General features: G+C 50.1%; 1 protein-coding gene across 3 annotated transcripts in view; it reads left to right on the forward strand.

Moving 5' to 3' along the window:
* Positions 1 to 932: 932 nt before the first annotated feature.
* Adcyap1r1 (ADCYAP receptor type I) overlaps positions 933 to 15,436 on the forward strand; it is a 109,564-nt gene continuing 95,060 nt past the window's right edge. Inside the window, exons 1-3 of one of the 3 annotated variants that reach the window (XM_052721230.1) lie at positions 933 to 1,102; positions 2,962 to 3,087; positions 3,979 to 4,078. The gene's annotated coding sequence lies outside the window, so the exon portion shown is untranslated. The remainder of the gene's footprint in view (positions 1,103 to 2,961; positions 3,088 to 3,978; positions 4,079 to 15,436) is intronic. The other 2 variants (XM_052721228.1, XM_052721229.1) reach the window with 2 other exon arrangements.

The raw sequence follows: 15,436 nt of genomic DNA on the forward strand, positions 1-15,436 counted from the left end.
GGGGCCTCTGGAGACAAGGAGAAAGGGGACTGCTAGGCTGGGTACTGACCATTAGCCTGGGCATTACTGTCAGCCAAGAGGAAGGCTGGGGTTTGAGGGGCCAGGAGAACTTGAGCCCGAGTCTCTGAAACTTCAGGAACCCTGCAGAAGACCAGGAATCTCAAGAAGTAGAACTTAACATGGGGGTGATGGCACAGAGAGGAAGTCAGAATCAGGATGGAGAGGACCTGGGGAAGCAGCCATTGCTACAGGAAGTCCATGGCCTGGACTCGTGCCTCTGGATGCCACTTGTGATGGCTTTACCCTGCAGCTGCTGGGGCTACCAGAGGCTCGGGCCCTGGAGCCCTTGATGATAAATTGTGGCGTTTGAACATAACAAGAAACAGCAGGGTTGGATTCTTTTTCCCCTCCCAGTCTGCTCTGGTTGGCTCACTCATGTGTATGAACCTCTTCCTGTGGACAGTGCTCTTTCTGGCTGGCTCTCAAGCCTACGTTCATCTCATTTCTTCATTCCTCCCCTAGGAGGCCCCAGCTCCCAGATTCAGGGCAATGAAACCAGAAAACACATAAAGCAGCTGTCCTGCATCTATGATTCAAAACATCTGGGCGCTGGGACTGCCAGAGGTGGCTGGAACCTTCCTGTATGCAAACGGCCAACTACTAGCTAGTTAGCATTTTCCTCTGTCCCCACTTTGCCTTTCCTACCCTCTTTTCCCCATTCAGGGCCATTCCAACCCAGGCAGGGTGTTGTGTACATGATTGAGAATGTGTGGCTTTCCACCTGCCCTCCAGGGGGGAGTCACAGGTGGGTGACATGCACGCTCCTAGACTCTTTTGGGGCTCTGGCTTCCTTGCAGCAAGTAGGTGGGTCTGTGAGCCTCCCTCCCTCAGAGGCATTGCATAAGCAGCTGCAGCCCTGAGTACATTCCCATGGTTACCAGGCTGGGAAAGGCTGGCCGAGATGGCATCGCCATGGCACCGGCATGGTCCAGAGCTCTGCTGGGCGTCACTCTGGCATGTGTAGTTCTGGGCTCTTGCTGGACAGATGGCCTTCACAGATTCCCTCCCAGACATCCAGTGGCCTTGGATATCGTGATGTGAGGTAAGCAGACGGGAGCAGACTAGGTGGAGTATGAGGGCTTCTCACGTCCTCCAGATCCTCCCTGAAGGCCTTCAGCCACTAAGGCAGCAGCCCTTGCTGTGTGGTTGCCTCTGAAGCTAACCTTTCTACATCAAGGGCTCAACACACCAGATAGGCCAAGTTACGGTGCTGCCCATTGTCCAGGCCCCCTTGGGAGCCCCTTGCTCAGGCCCATAGGAATGTGGAGCTTGGACTCCATAACCATGTGTGTCCTGCCACCGTCTAGCAGCCTGTACTCAGGGATACCACAGAGTCAGGGATAAGAACTCCAGGCCCAGCTCTGTCTCAAGGACACAGGAGGATGGAGAACAAAGACATGTGAGATGTAGGCCTTCAGGGTGGCTGAACTATCAAGGTAGCAGTGGGGATGGGCTTGAGGGGAGAAAGCCAGGGAAGGGAGCAAGCCAGGGAAGGGAGCCGGCAAGGAGGCAGAGGCAAGATACTGCTTATCAGATGAGTCTCAGCGATTGACTGTGTATGCAAGTGCCCAAAGCTGGGCTCCGTGTTGCTGGAGCCCGGGAATCTGCCTGTAGACGGTGATAGGATGGAGAACAAACCTCCAGGATGCCCAGGAAGCCTTCGCAGATAGACCTCTCACAGGGCACACCAGATGTGGCCAAGTGGTCCCCCCAAGACTCAGGTTTGCATCTGTGGTTGTTCCGAAAGATGCCCCACGAAGGGTCGCTCAGCTCTCCCAGCCTGGCTCCCTGCCCCACCAATGCTGGCTTTCCCATCAGCGCTTCTTCCTCACTTCAGCCGTTCTTCCACGTCTCCCCATCTCCTCCCCAGCCCAGCCAACCAGTCAGGATCATCCCAACCCCTCTAAGCAGGGTGTCCTAACCCACCCTCTTGACACTGCTTTCCATGTATAAGCCATCTCATGTCGCCACAGGTTCCCTGCAGACCCCAAACTGAGACCCTCTTGCCCTTCACGGCCCATGCCATAGGGACAAAAACATGACCTTGTCACCTCCCTGATGTGGCAACTCTTTTTAAAATTACGGGACCTGGAACAAGAAGGCAGAGTGTCCTCTCCTTCGGCTGGGCACAATGTGTGAAGCAACTCAAACATTTGAGAATGGCTGTGAAAGTGTAGTGAGTATTGACTTTGGGGCTAGAGAGCAGGGAATTCACAAATAGGAAACCTCCACAGATGGAGAGGGTCACAGTCATGATCCATAGCAGATGTCTGTCTTAAGCCGTTTTGTGTTGCTATGACAAAATACCCGAGGTTGAGTGATTCCTAAAAGCCAGTCACATAATTAACTCACAGTTCTAGATATGCCCAAGGGCATGGGGTCAACACCTCAGATATGGTGAAGACCTCTAGGCTGTCTCAACTCACGGTGCACACATCACACGGGAGCACTTGTGAAATGGGGAGGGAGCTGTCATAGAGCAAGAAAGAAGGGGAAGTCTGTCTGTCAGGAATAGCTTTGTAGCACCCTGTTCTCTTGAGCATCAACTCAGTTCCCAATATCAGCATTACTTCCTTCCAAGAGTGGTTCTGACTTAATTTATGTGCCATGTGGCTCCACTTCTTAAAGCTTCCCCAACGTTAGCACTGCCACCTGGGTTTTTCCAGCCCATGCTCTTTCTGGGACCCAATCAAGCCACGAAAGTACCAACAATGTCCAATGACACACAAGCATGGGAACACGGAGTGCTTACGGGGAAAGAGATGGGGCATGGCTTTCTAGTGCTAGCCTGGAAAGTCCAGGTGGGAGAGAGAAGGAAGATTCTGGAAGGAAAATGGGGTCTATAAGAGAGCCCTTGTCCCATAGTGCCCCTTTATCCCCATTATCTGTCCTTGTTGTCAGACTCATCATTTGCTATGGGGATTGGAGGAGGGAGAGGATACTGTGGCATAGAGAGCTCTCTCGGAGGATGAACACGGCACAGGCTGTGTACAAACTGCTTGGTTGAGAACCCTGGTCCTGAAGGAGGTAAATGTTCATTTGAGTGTGCATGTGTATGTGATTGTGCATGCATCATTGTGCATGTGTGAGTATGAAGATGTTTCTGGGCGCACACACATGAAAGGGAGCTTGCCTTCCCAGCAGTGAGGCACATGTGTGAGCATGTGCCTGGCCCTGTTCTGATGAGGTCTGCTGGCTTGCTAGCAGCTGGAGTGCTTGCTATACTGACAGGGCCTGTAATCACGGGAAATTACCCAGCCCCGAACTAAAATTAAGGCTGAGGCTGCTACCACAAGACCTGCTTACAGAGCAGGCTCCCGGAAAAAGCTGGGGGGAGGAGTCTGTTGGGAGTTGGGACTTCTGGGGAGGACAAGGCCTGGCTTAGAGGCACGAACAGGAGAAAGCCCAGCTCCTATTTGGCCAGTGACTGCCCAGGGCCAAGGGCCGTGTTATCTGTTTGCATGCTGCCTTTTGCTCCCTTCCCACAGCTCAGCATCCCTCTCCACTAGGGAGGTGGACATAGTCCTCTTCACCTCTGAGAGGAGAGACTGAGTCTCCCTGAGGCTGAGCAGTGAGGCTTGTCACTACAGCTCTTTAAGGACAGGGCTGTGTGACAGGAGCGTGGTGCCTGAGCAGGGAGAAGGCAAGCTCTCTGGGTCCTGTGTGGCTGAGCAGTGTGGGTCTTGAAGGATTTCTCTGTTTTTTAATACTTGGTGGTTGGGTGCAAGATACACCAATGTTTTGGGATCCCCAAACAATTCTCCTGGCTCTGTCTCTCCTTAAGATCTGAAGCATGACTATGGGAACCCATACAGCTCTCTAGGGAGCTCAGTGAGCCAAGCATCACTCCATTCAACCCTGTTTCTAGGCTTGGCCCCTTCGGACCATATGGGCTCAAGGCTCTCTGTGTTCACATAGGGAACCTGGGACCAGGCTTTCCAGCTGAGGACACTTCTAGCATCTTGTGTCTCTGCAAAGACCTCTCTGTGATCCTGTGAATGAATCTTCTCCCAAGTCAGTGAGTGTATTGTTCACAGACAGTGGATGGTGTCTGAAAGGGGCTCCAGGGCAGGGTAGATGGTGGATATAGGTCCATCTTGCTCTTACCCATCAGTCCCCAGGAGAACCTAGATCGATGGTGTGGAGGCTATGGAGAGAAAAAGTGCTAGCCCAAGGCCCCATATGGCATCTGTTGGCACACAATCTGCTGGTCTGCTGCCAAGGACTGGCTGCATGTGACTGAGCAATGAAAAATGATCTGAGCACCAGGCACTGTTCTAGGACTCAAGTGTGTGCATGCACACCATTTAAGGAGTCCACTGAACAGTTGTCCCCAGCTCTGCTTCACAGGTGAAGGAAGAGGCAGCTAGCCCCATGGTTTGTGCACACCTGGGTAGCAGTGGGGTGTGACCCCTCTACCAGCAGGCTGGCAGCAAAGTCTCCATGCAATCTACTCTTATGAATACACCTGAATACATCCAAAGTAGGTTCTCACCCTGCACAGTCCCCTGAAGATGGCTCTGCTCAGAGATCCTGAAGTAGCACCCTATGTTGTGCTCATGCTGGACATCTGCTATCTGGTTCTGCATGCCTGGTCCCATGATGCCCCTTTGAGAACTTGGAGAAGACAGTCACAGGGCTATGAATGTACACTCCCAATAGCCTATGCCAATGGTTGCGAGCTGTCATGTGGGTGCTGGGAACTTGAACCTGGGTCCCTTGCAAGAGCAGCCAGTTAACCATCGAGCTACCTCTAGGGTCCCCTGTTTCACCTTTTAAACTTCATAAAGTTTGGAAATATTCAGCCCCATTCCATAGATAAGAAATGGAGACCCAGAGAACTTCATCTGCTTGCTCAGAGTCTCAGCTTGTAGGCTTGGCTCTGGGTCACCAGCTCCATCTGTCTGCAGCTGTATCCCGAGTTCTGGGTACCCTGACAACAACCAGGTGTGGGGGCTGACCCTCACCACCCCACCTCTTTGGTCATCTCCTTCTCTTTCCTGAACCATGGCTCCTGTCGAGTTCCCTCAGGACACCTCCCTAGAAGGACTGAGGGAGTCTGTTTGTTAGAAGCAATAATTTCCTCTGGTGATCTGAAGGCTTGCTGTGGTGTGGGGGGTAGGCCAGGCTAGGGGGTTCTGCCTGGCTCATTGGGGCCTTTTAAGCAATCCCTGGACCTAGACTCACTTATCCCCAGGACTTTGCTGCTCTTCTTTCCCACTCAGCTCACAGTGAGCAGCCCGAGGCAGGTTGACACCACATTTCTGGGGGATGATATACCACAGGACCCATACATCCTTAGAGTGCCTCAGAGCCCAGCATGGCTGCTCCTTAGGCCTACCTCCTTCCTTCACTGGCCCAAGTCCCTGGCCCAGGGCTTACTTCCAGGGCTGATGGGTCCTATACTCTTGGCCTCTTCTTCCTCTGTGGGGTCCAAGTGAGGGGCGGAGTCATTAAGTAATGCAGCAGTTAGTCAATTCCCCAGCCCACTGCCTGGCCTCTTTGTACCTTTGCCATCCAATCAATTATTTGTCAAGCCTTCCTGGGGTTCCTTACTTCACTCAAAGCAAACTGGTGAGCACATGGAAGTCTTGTGTGCCCTGCCTCTTGAAGCCGTCCATCTCTTGCTTTTACCTCATTGACTTAGTTCCAGCATGCAGGTCTGTTTACTGTTCCTGATCCAGGGGTGGTCTTTGCAAGAGTCGTTTTCTCACATGTCTGCATGGGTCCCTTCTTCACCTCAGTGAGGCCTCCTGAGCAGATGGCTCCTGCAACCAGGACTTTTACCACTTCCACACTTTGCAGTTTTCTGTGCGTTGCCTCCTTCTGAAATGCAGCTTAACTCATTCGCTTAGCTTCTCATTGTTTTGCTGCATTGGATTGTGTTCCATAAAAGTGGACGTCTTTGTTTGTTATGTTCAACAGCCCCTGGCCCAGGGCAGGCATTAGAGAAAGGGGAACGTACCAGCCACAGACCTGGGCCAGTTGTGTGTCCTCTGCAGGCAAGACTCCAGGTAGGATCTCACCTACTGGTTGTGGTGATGATTAATTAGTTCGCACCATGTCTTACACGTTATAAATGCCAAAGAAGTCATAATCATGAGGAAGAAATGGCATTTTGTGACATGAAAAAAGGAAAGAAAATGCTTGGAAATGAAATCGGATAAAAATAGATATAAAGATTGGAACTCTGATTTCTCCCATACCTTCCCCCAAACTTCCCTTTTAAATTCCTTGAAGGCAGAATCCCCTACCCACCTGTTTGTGATGTTCTTTTTGCCTCTAGCCTTTCCCTGTGTGGGATCCTGCTTCAGGCCAGGACCTGGCTCCATACTGCTTGCCACAAACCTGAGCAAGCACCCCAGGTGCTTTGTAAGGAAGACTGTCCACACAGACGTGCCAGGCAGAGGGTACCTGCCCTTCCCTCCCAGAGCTCACAGCCAGGGAGGGGGTGGGCAAGGGCATGGACTGCAGTGGGATGTGCCTGTTTGGGACACCCTTCCTGTTGGCACCACAGACACAGCTTTGCTTCTTCAGGGCTCAGAAACTGGCAGTGAGTAGTCAAAAAGCAGTGGACTGTGGCCACACAGGGAGCCTGCATCCAGGCAGGAGCTGAGAGCCTACCTCCTGCCTCAGCCTGAGGCCTTCCAACTGCTTTACATGTGTTCTTTGGAGCCCATGCAGGCAGCCTGGGTTCCCCCAGAGAATGCCACGGCCTTGACCCTGTCTCTTAAGCCTTCATGGCTGTTTCAGCACCCCTGGGGCCATGGAACTCAGTGTTGCTGAGGCCTGCAGGGCTGGCTGGAGGCGTGGGAGTCAGGGCAAAGCTAGTTCTCACCGATCTGAACTCCCATGCTCCCCCTTGCCCTGCGAGGATGGACATGGATTTCTGAATATCTCTGGGGAGACCACTGCTTACCTTCTTTGGATAGACTCTCCCAAGGGTGAAGAGAAATAGGATCATTGGAGCTAAAGGGGTTGTTGATACCTTCTTGCCATCCTGGAGACTAGGAACTGAGGGCACCAAAAGGGAGGGGTTCAACTAGGTCCATGGCCAGAGTCAAGGCAGGTGTGGGTCAGATTCCAAGGCCCTTTGCTTTCTTTGGCTCATGTCCAGGCATTTACCTTATGTGCTCAGTGACAGGGCACCCACTGGCTCAGTAGTATTTAGAACTTCCTGTCTACCCTTGCTCTACCAGGGTCATGGGTCAAGTCCACACCATGGACCCTCCCTACTTTCTCATTTGGTGATTCAAGGGACCCTCACTGGCTGGGTCCAGAGGGGCCTCTCCATCTCCACAGATACATAAAAGGTCATAGACAGTATTTGCTCATCCTTTCTCATGCATTCAAACATTTCTGTTGAACTTCGACTGTCCTGTGTGCCAGAAACTGCTCCAGTGACCAAGACACACTGATGAAATCAAATACCAGACCCCAAGGACTTAATTGGCTCCTGCCTTGGACACTTTCTCACCCACGGCATAGTCTCTTGCAGCTGTGAGGCCAGCGGCCAAAAGAGTAACTGGTCCAGGCAATAAGGAGACAGCAAGGATCCGAAGCACAAGTGGGGGTGAGGACGGGGAAAGTCAGAGCCATTATTTTCTCCGCCCAGAAACTACAGGGCTTCCTTTTGACCCTCTCAGGATTGGAGGCGGAGGAGTCTTTGGGGACATCTGGAACATCTGGTAGCCATCTCTCCCACTGAAGAGGACTGGGCAGGGGGGTAGGAAGGACAAATAGAACCAGGTATCTTCTTGCTCCCAAATCTCAAAACACTGCCTTCAGGTCCTGGTGGCCTGACTTTCTCCTCAGCCATCCTCAGACACCAAAAGATCTTGATCCCATCTCCTGCCCTCACCTCTCGGCATGGACCTGTTCCTATACATTGTAGGGTCCAATTGGGAGATCAGCTTCCCACAGGAACCCAGGTTGAGAGGCTAGGGTCTGAGGTGAGAGGGTGGGATGTGGGAAGAGGATGCAGCTGGAGCAGGGAGGAGACTTCCTGCAGGAGAGATGCTGGAGGAGCTGGGTAGAGGTGGGATAGCATGGCAGTGAGCTCACAGGATGTGAGATGAAATGAAACGGCTGTAACCTGAGGACTGGAGGTGTCAAGGGTGCTCTGTTCTCCCCCGAGTCCACATCGTGAACTTTCAAACCTCAGTGTTCAGAGTATGGTCATTTAGATATAGAACTTCCTTCACTTGCATTTCTGGTAGTGCTGGGTGGGGGTGGAACCTAAGGTCTCACTAGGTAGATGCTCTGCCACTGAGCTACACCTGAAGCCTAACTAAGACTTTGAGTTTTTAAGGTAAAATGTTGTCACTGGGGAGGCTCCAAGCCAGTGCATTGGTGTGTCATGATGAGAAAAGGTGATCCAGGCAGAGACAAAAAAGAAGGGAAGTCATGTGAAAAAGGAAGTATATCCACAAGCCAAGGAGTGAGGTCTCAGAGCACAGCCTGCCAAGTCCTTGATTTTGGGCTCCTGGCCATCCACAACTCTGAGGAAACAGATTTCTGTTGTTGAAGCACCCTGACTAGGATGTTTGTTACAGTGGCCCCAGCTAAGTCATCTAGGAGTCGGGCTATTGGATTATCATCCTGTTCTTTGTCTCAGGCGTGTGTGCCTATGGGCCACATGGAGAGCCCGTTATCCCAGAATTCTGTTGAGAAGAGACAGATAATAGGGCCAGAGTCCTGGTTTATTATTGCCATGTGTTTGTGTCCAGTGGAGCCTCTTGTATGTATGAGTCACATCCAGAAAAGAAGGTGACATCCTTTATATGAAAACCAGACTGACCTTTGAAGGGAACCGGTGAGTTATGTTTGCTTTTAATAATGCAGGGGGAAAGCAGATGCAACCTTGCCAGCACAAGGAGATGGATCAGACACAGCACAGACGCTGTCTTCTTCGTGTGCTTTGAAGGGAGGGAGGTGCCTGTTTTACTCCTTAAGTCCGCAGAAAGCCTATGAGGAAAACATTCATAAACACCTATGTCATGCCTGGGCTACCAGTACCATTCACAAAACTTACACACGTGGCAGGTGCAGAAGGGAGATATTGAATATCCATGGGATAATTATAAAATTTTTCTCCTCTAGACACTACAGACTCCATGTTTTAACCATGTAACTGTGTCATCTTCAATAAGCCTCAACAAAGCCCAATGATGCAACGTTGTTATTTCCCTTGCTTTTCGTATGAGAAGAGGGAGGCACAGAGAGATTCTGTGACAGAGCCTACTACAGATGCTAAGAAGAAAGAGCAGCATGATCAGGTGGGATGGGGGTGTCGGGGGAGAAGGCCCCCGGGAAGAGGTTAGGGAGCAAGCATATGGGCCACCCCTCCAGAGTCTTGCCCTCAAGAGGGACTGTCCGGACACTTACCAGACTGTCATACTGAGGAATGACTGCATGACCATACTGTCATTCCTCAGATGTGTCTACATTTATTTTTCTAGTATTTTAGTATGCTTTCACTCAAGGGTCTGTAGGAATTATTTTTGTTTCCTTTCTTTTTATGTGGAGTGTTGTTGGGAATAGGGAGCAATCGGGATGGGCAAGACAAATCATACAAGACTACTGGCTACAGAGATGAGTAAAACCGTCGGATGGATAAAGTGTGAACAATGACACACAGACACCTTGGATGCTGGGAGACAGAGCTAAAAGTGTGTAGATGGCAATAAGCATCCAGGCTCCCCCCGCCCCCCCAACTGTACAGGAATAAGTGCTCCATTTTATCGTGTGTTTAGTGTTTTCAGAAACCACATCCACAGTGTTCACATTTGGCTTCTTATTCTGGTTTCTTCATAGGGTACAGGTAGTGGAAAGGACCACAGGCTACAGTTGGCTGTCTTTCTGTGCACAACATGGAATAGCCCTTCTGTGGCCCATGAGAGGTTAGTTGTGGCTACACGACAGACATGAGTGTAGGAGAAATGGGGGTATTAATCTGACAGAAGAGTTAGTACGTATACACAGCATCAGGAGTTAGTATCAATCAGTATGGTACATGATCAGTATATATGATATCAAATAGGTTTTTCTGTTAGGCCCCACGTACTGGAGATAATCAAAAGATGGTTGAACTATCTAGGTAGAACACAGACCTGAGCTCCAGCTGACACATGGTAGAAAAGACACATGACAACATAAAAGCTGTGTGGTTTGGAACCGCTAAGACATGGGGCCACTTGTCGCAGCAGTCCAATGTGCTTTAGGCCAGGTGATTGGCGTTCATGAGCAATCGGAGTCACGGCCTGCTGAGATGTGGCCTGCTGTATCACTCATGAAGGAAGGCAGGCACAATGACCTCTAGGATACCATGAGGCATCATGAATACAGTGGTCCCTGTGATGCACGTGGAGAGATTTTAATATAGCAGCCCCTGTGGTACCCCTCAAGTCATTAGAGTCCAGCGGCCTCATGTGGATGGCACATACTCAGAAAAATGTTGTCCATTCTGATCATGCACAGATTTGTTTTTTCTGGTAAGTATGACAATTGTTTGCTTGGCACTTATTTTATATTGGGTAATGTAAGAATTCCAGAGATGTTTTAAATATATGAGGTATGGGTGGGTTATACATGAATACCATGCCGTTTTGTGTAAGAAACTTGACCATCTCAGGATGTTGGTATCCAAGGGGGATCTTAGAAGAAAGTCCACATGGTTACTGAGGAATGACTTCATGGCCTCACTGTCACATCTCGGATGTGTCTACTACATCTGTCTCTCTAGTATTTTAGTATTCTTTGGCCCTGAGGTCTGTAAGAATTATTTTGTTTCCCTGTTTTTCTTGCGTGGAATATCCAGAAACTTACCCTTTTTTTCATCATGTTGTTTCTGTGATTAAAAAATGTGGAACGCCAATGTGACACCTGCTGTTTGTTACTTTTGCCTTTGCTAACTGATTTGGGGACCAGAGTCCTGTTCGGTCTTATCTAACACTATTTCTTCGGAGGCCATTTTGCTTCCTGAACTTTAATTTTTCCTCCTTTACTTGAGATAGTCATCCAGGATCCCCAGTTGATTCCTGGTCCTGCCAGATGTGGGGGTTGAGGGGTAATGACTAATGTTCTCTGGGAATCCCCAGATGACCCCCATCTGCTTGAGCAAACTTGGACTATTTCTGGAAGACTTGGGCAAGAGGAAGGACTTGGTGTCACTAAGTGGGTGAATGGATAAGACCCAGTTGGCTGTGAAGTTTTCCTTTTAGAGGTTCAGAGAGAGAGAGGGTGTGGACTTGTGTGTCTTCATGGGGTGGAGCAGGCTAGGACACTTCCTAGGGCTGATGGGAGGCCTGATACCCACGCCCTGGTGGTTGTGGGATGGATCTGCTCTAGTTTCTGGCCAAGGCCCTGGGTTTGCAATCAGGCCTGGAACAGTGGCCAGAGAAAAAGCAACCAGAAGCAATGTGCTGTGTGCCACTTTTCTCTGGATGAACACAGAATAATGCTGAGGATAGTCATGTACTCCCCATTTAGTAAGCCCAAGGAAAATGACCTGAGAAACTGGAAAGGTAAGGAGGGGACCATTGGTTGTCTGTGCCCCCCACAAATGTGATGTCTTTGCTGAGTTCACAGTGACTGTCACCTGTATGTATGTGCTTCTGCCTCCGGCTGTATTCTCCAGGGAGGGAGGCTGGTTCAAGGAGATACGCCGTGTAGTTAAAGTTTGGACCAGAAGAGAGAGAGAAAAGACACAGGGTGCAGGATGGCAGCAGAGGCCCTGGGGAAAGATGATGATGGTCTAGGGAGGAAGGATGAATGACAGGACCCTGTGGAGGTCCACTTCTCAGCTGAGTACATGTCAGATGACGATATTGGGTACCAGGGTGGTATCCATGACCACCACTGTATCCCGCTCATCTGTTCTTCCACAGAGGATTCTGGGAAAGGTTGCCTCCTCCGGCTTCTCATTCCTAGGGGTGGGAGTTGGGCCAGCTTCAGGAATCCAGCCAAAGTCCCCCCAGACCGACCCCCTACCCCTGACAAGGAAAAGCCTGTCACCAGGAGAAGGATAACGCTCCCGTGTCCAAGCCCTCCTTTCACTTGCCGCTCGGCACGAATCCAATTGCTCCCTCTAACCTAATTCTCCGTTGCTGCTAGAGTCCTTTGCTTTGGCGATATTAAAACTCTTTTCATTTAATTGTGCAGAAGATAGATCCTCCTTGGCCATCAGGTGGTAAATATAGAATAGCCGATGTGCAGCTCTAATTTCTTCCCTGGCAGGCCTCCTGTAGCTCTGAGTCATTGGGGACCAAGTTCTTCTGGAAGGCAGGAGACAGGAAGGGAGAACAGGGACAGGCCTCCCGCCCCGACATTTCCAGGAGGTCACAGGTAAAAGGCAGTCTGCCCGTGTCGATAGGGCCAGTTGTTTCTCTCCTGACTCTTACATGTCACCTGGTGACTTGAGCTCTGAAATGCACAAGCATCTAGTGTTTCTGGATCCAAAGGTGACTAAGGGATCCTGATCCATTGTAAAGAATGTGAGGAGCCACATTATTGCCCAGAGCTGGGACCACCAGAGAGGGATGCTTTGGACAAGCCCCCATTTTCACTTAGGGATGGACTGCCCATGTCTCTGTGCAAAGTCACCAAGGAGCCACACAGCATCACAGCTCTTTTTCTGTTCTCTGAGGCCTCCTGTGATGGTGCACTGTAATCTTGTTTGGTGACCACAGGGTTTCTCAGCAAGATAAGGAAAGGCACGATATCAGTGCGGGTGTGTTCATCTCCAGCTGGGGGAGAAATAGCATGTGGAAGATGGGGCCACTGTGTTCCCATAGGTGGGGAGAGCAAGTGCATCACCATAGGTTCCAGGGGCCCTTAGCATGCTCTGAGTTCTCCCCTATTCAGCCAGAAGGGAGGGGTCCCAGCTCAGTCACTGATGCAGTCTACAGTCACAGCTAGTTATGGAGGAAGAAGGAAGCATCCTTGGATGAACCACTGGTCAACAGACAGGGTCAGCTGAGCTGTGACAGCGGCTCGCTGGAAGCTCCAGCTTTCATGACTCCCGTAGACACTGGAAAACACAGCCACATACTCGATTTCCTCCAGGAGAGTGGTAGCTTCCTCTGGGCCACATGCTCAGCTCCCTGAGCCTCTAGACCCCTCCTTCAAGACTATGGGTGCATGTGAGTTTCTAGACTAGTTCAGTTTCCCATCAGAGGCACCCCTACACTGCAGTTTACTGGCTTCTCCTATCACCCCTGCTCCTCATGGGCTGGTAAGAACATTTCTCCCAGGCTGGGCCCTGGGCTGCCTTTTCTTCTTTCCAGCCTCATAGTAAGATATAGATCCAGCATCTCCTGAGGCTCCTCTCTCCTGAAATCTTAGGGATCCTTGGGGGTCTATTTCTTCTTGGCACTGTTACCCTAAGATCCTCAGGCAGGCTTGCATACTCAGACTCCACCACAGCAGGACTCTGCAAGAACTGCCTCTCCCTTACCCGTTGCTGATCCAACACCCTCAGAACAAAAGAGAGGACTCTCAGGGTTCAAGTAGCCATGGAACCCTTTGAACTACAGTCTGAAGACACTAAGGTAGTCTCCAAGACTCTAGCCTGGACTTGTCTCCACTGACACTTATCTCGGATCCTAGGATCGAACATTCTGGCCTGCAGGTGACTTGCCTTCCTAGTCTTTCCATTTTCAGAATCAGGAACAGCAGGGCATGTGACTTCTGGAAACATTGACCCAGATAGCTCATTCACAGTTGTATCGGGGCCAGAATCATCCTAGCTCTCAGATCCTTTCTGTTCAGACAAGGAAACGGAGGCCTAGAGACCTAGTCTGGGAGGTATACTCACTCCTGCATGGTGTCCTAGGATCCTGACTTTTTAGATTCTGATCTAGGATCAGTATTTCTGTTGCTGCAGTAAAACACTGATGGACACTTACAGGGACAATGGTCAGAACTACAGGAATCTATCTCCATCTTCATCTTGTACCAGCTGGGTGACCACCCATAAATTACCTGACCTCTCTGGCCAGCAGTTTCCTCATCTATAAAATGAGGGTGACCTTGGTATCTGTCTCCTGAGGTGGCCTGAGATGCTAGAGATAGCCTCTCCAAAGCCCCAGTGTAGCATCTGGAAAGTGGCCCATGATAATTAGTTATCTCACATTTCCCCTCCAACCAGTTCAAACCATAATGAGCACTAGCAATTCCAGCAATCACTGAGCAGGCATTTAATTTATTGCCTTGGAAAATGAAAGGGTTCTGTATCAAGGGACTGTTTGGATGGCTTCTCCAGAAAGAGAGGATTGCACAGATGGCTTTTTCTCCTCCATAGAAGTTTCCTAGCACTGGGAAGGGGCAGCAGAACCACTCTCTCCCTCTCGAAGCTGCCTACAGGAAACAAAGAGAGAGCCATAAAGTCAGGCCTCTGCTGGTATTCTCCTGGGAGGCTTCCAGAAGTCAGGGCTGCCTTGACTTCTGCATGCCTTTCTCATCCCTGCAGAGAGGATACAGTGCCGGGGAACCCTTGCTCCACATCTCAGGAAGCTTTGTCACAGTGCTAGGCAAAGATGTGAGTTCTCCCCAGGGCTGGGAATAGGGGAATGTCACTTGCCTAGCACGAAGCACACCAGGGACACAGCAAGCTCAGAACAGTAGCTCCTCTTGTTCCTGGCTCATCCCAAGAACTTCGGCCTATGGCTCAAGATAAACTTACGAATTAGGCATAGCATCGTAAGAGAGAGACGAACAACTAGTCACAAAGAACAGTCATATCATACTGCCATGAGTTATAAGGCTGTCATCATTTTCTCTGTCAGAACAACTTAATGTATTGGACTCGCAGATCCCATGATGACATGATGTTTAGACGTCAAGTTGAAATGAAGGGAATGGTGCTGGGGATCCTCTTAGGTTACTGGGTGAGGGATTCTAGGGGAGAAATCATGTGGTGCCAGGGGAGTGGATCTGACAGGCCAGTGGTAGTATACACAGAGTGAACATTAGATCAAGGGATAATTCCTGGTCCTGGGTGTGTGTGTATGGAGCTGAATGGTATGAAAGTCATCCCATTACCCAGAATAGGTTGTTTAGTTCTGGAACTTTCCATTTAATATTTTTAGACTGTGGTTGAGTATGAGTAACTGAAACCACAGAAAGCACAAGGGAGGGCTATTATAATATTTTATTAACATCATTTATTAAAAAATTAAAACAGGCCGGGCGGTGGTGGCGCACGCCTTTAATCCCAGCACTCGGGAGGCAGAGCCAGGCGGATCTCTGTGAGTTCGAGGCCAGCCTGGTCTACAAAGCGAGTTCCAGGAAAGGCGCAAAAGCTACACAGAGAAACCCTGTCTCAAAAAACCAAAAAAAAAAAAAAAAAAAAAAAAAAAAAGTTTAAAAAAAAATT

The sequence above is a fragment of the Peromyscus californicus genome, unplaced genomic scaffold, assembly GCF_007827085.1.
Source record: "Peromyscus californicus insignis strain IS unplaced genomic scaffold, ASM782708v3 Scaffold_6__1_contigs__length_162567912, whole genome shotgun sequence".
Taxonomy (NCBI): Eukaryota; Metazoa; Chordata; class Mammalia; order Rodentia; family Cricetidae; genus Peromyscus; species Peromyscus californicus.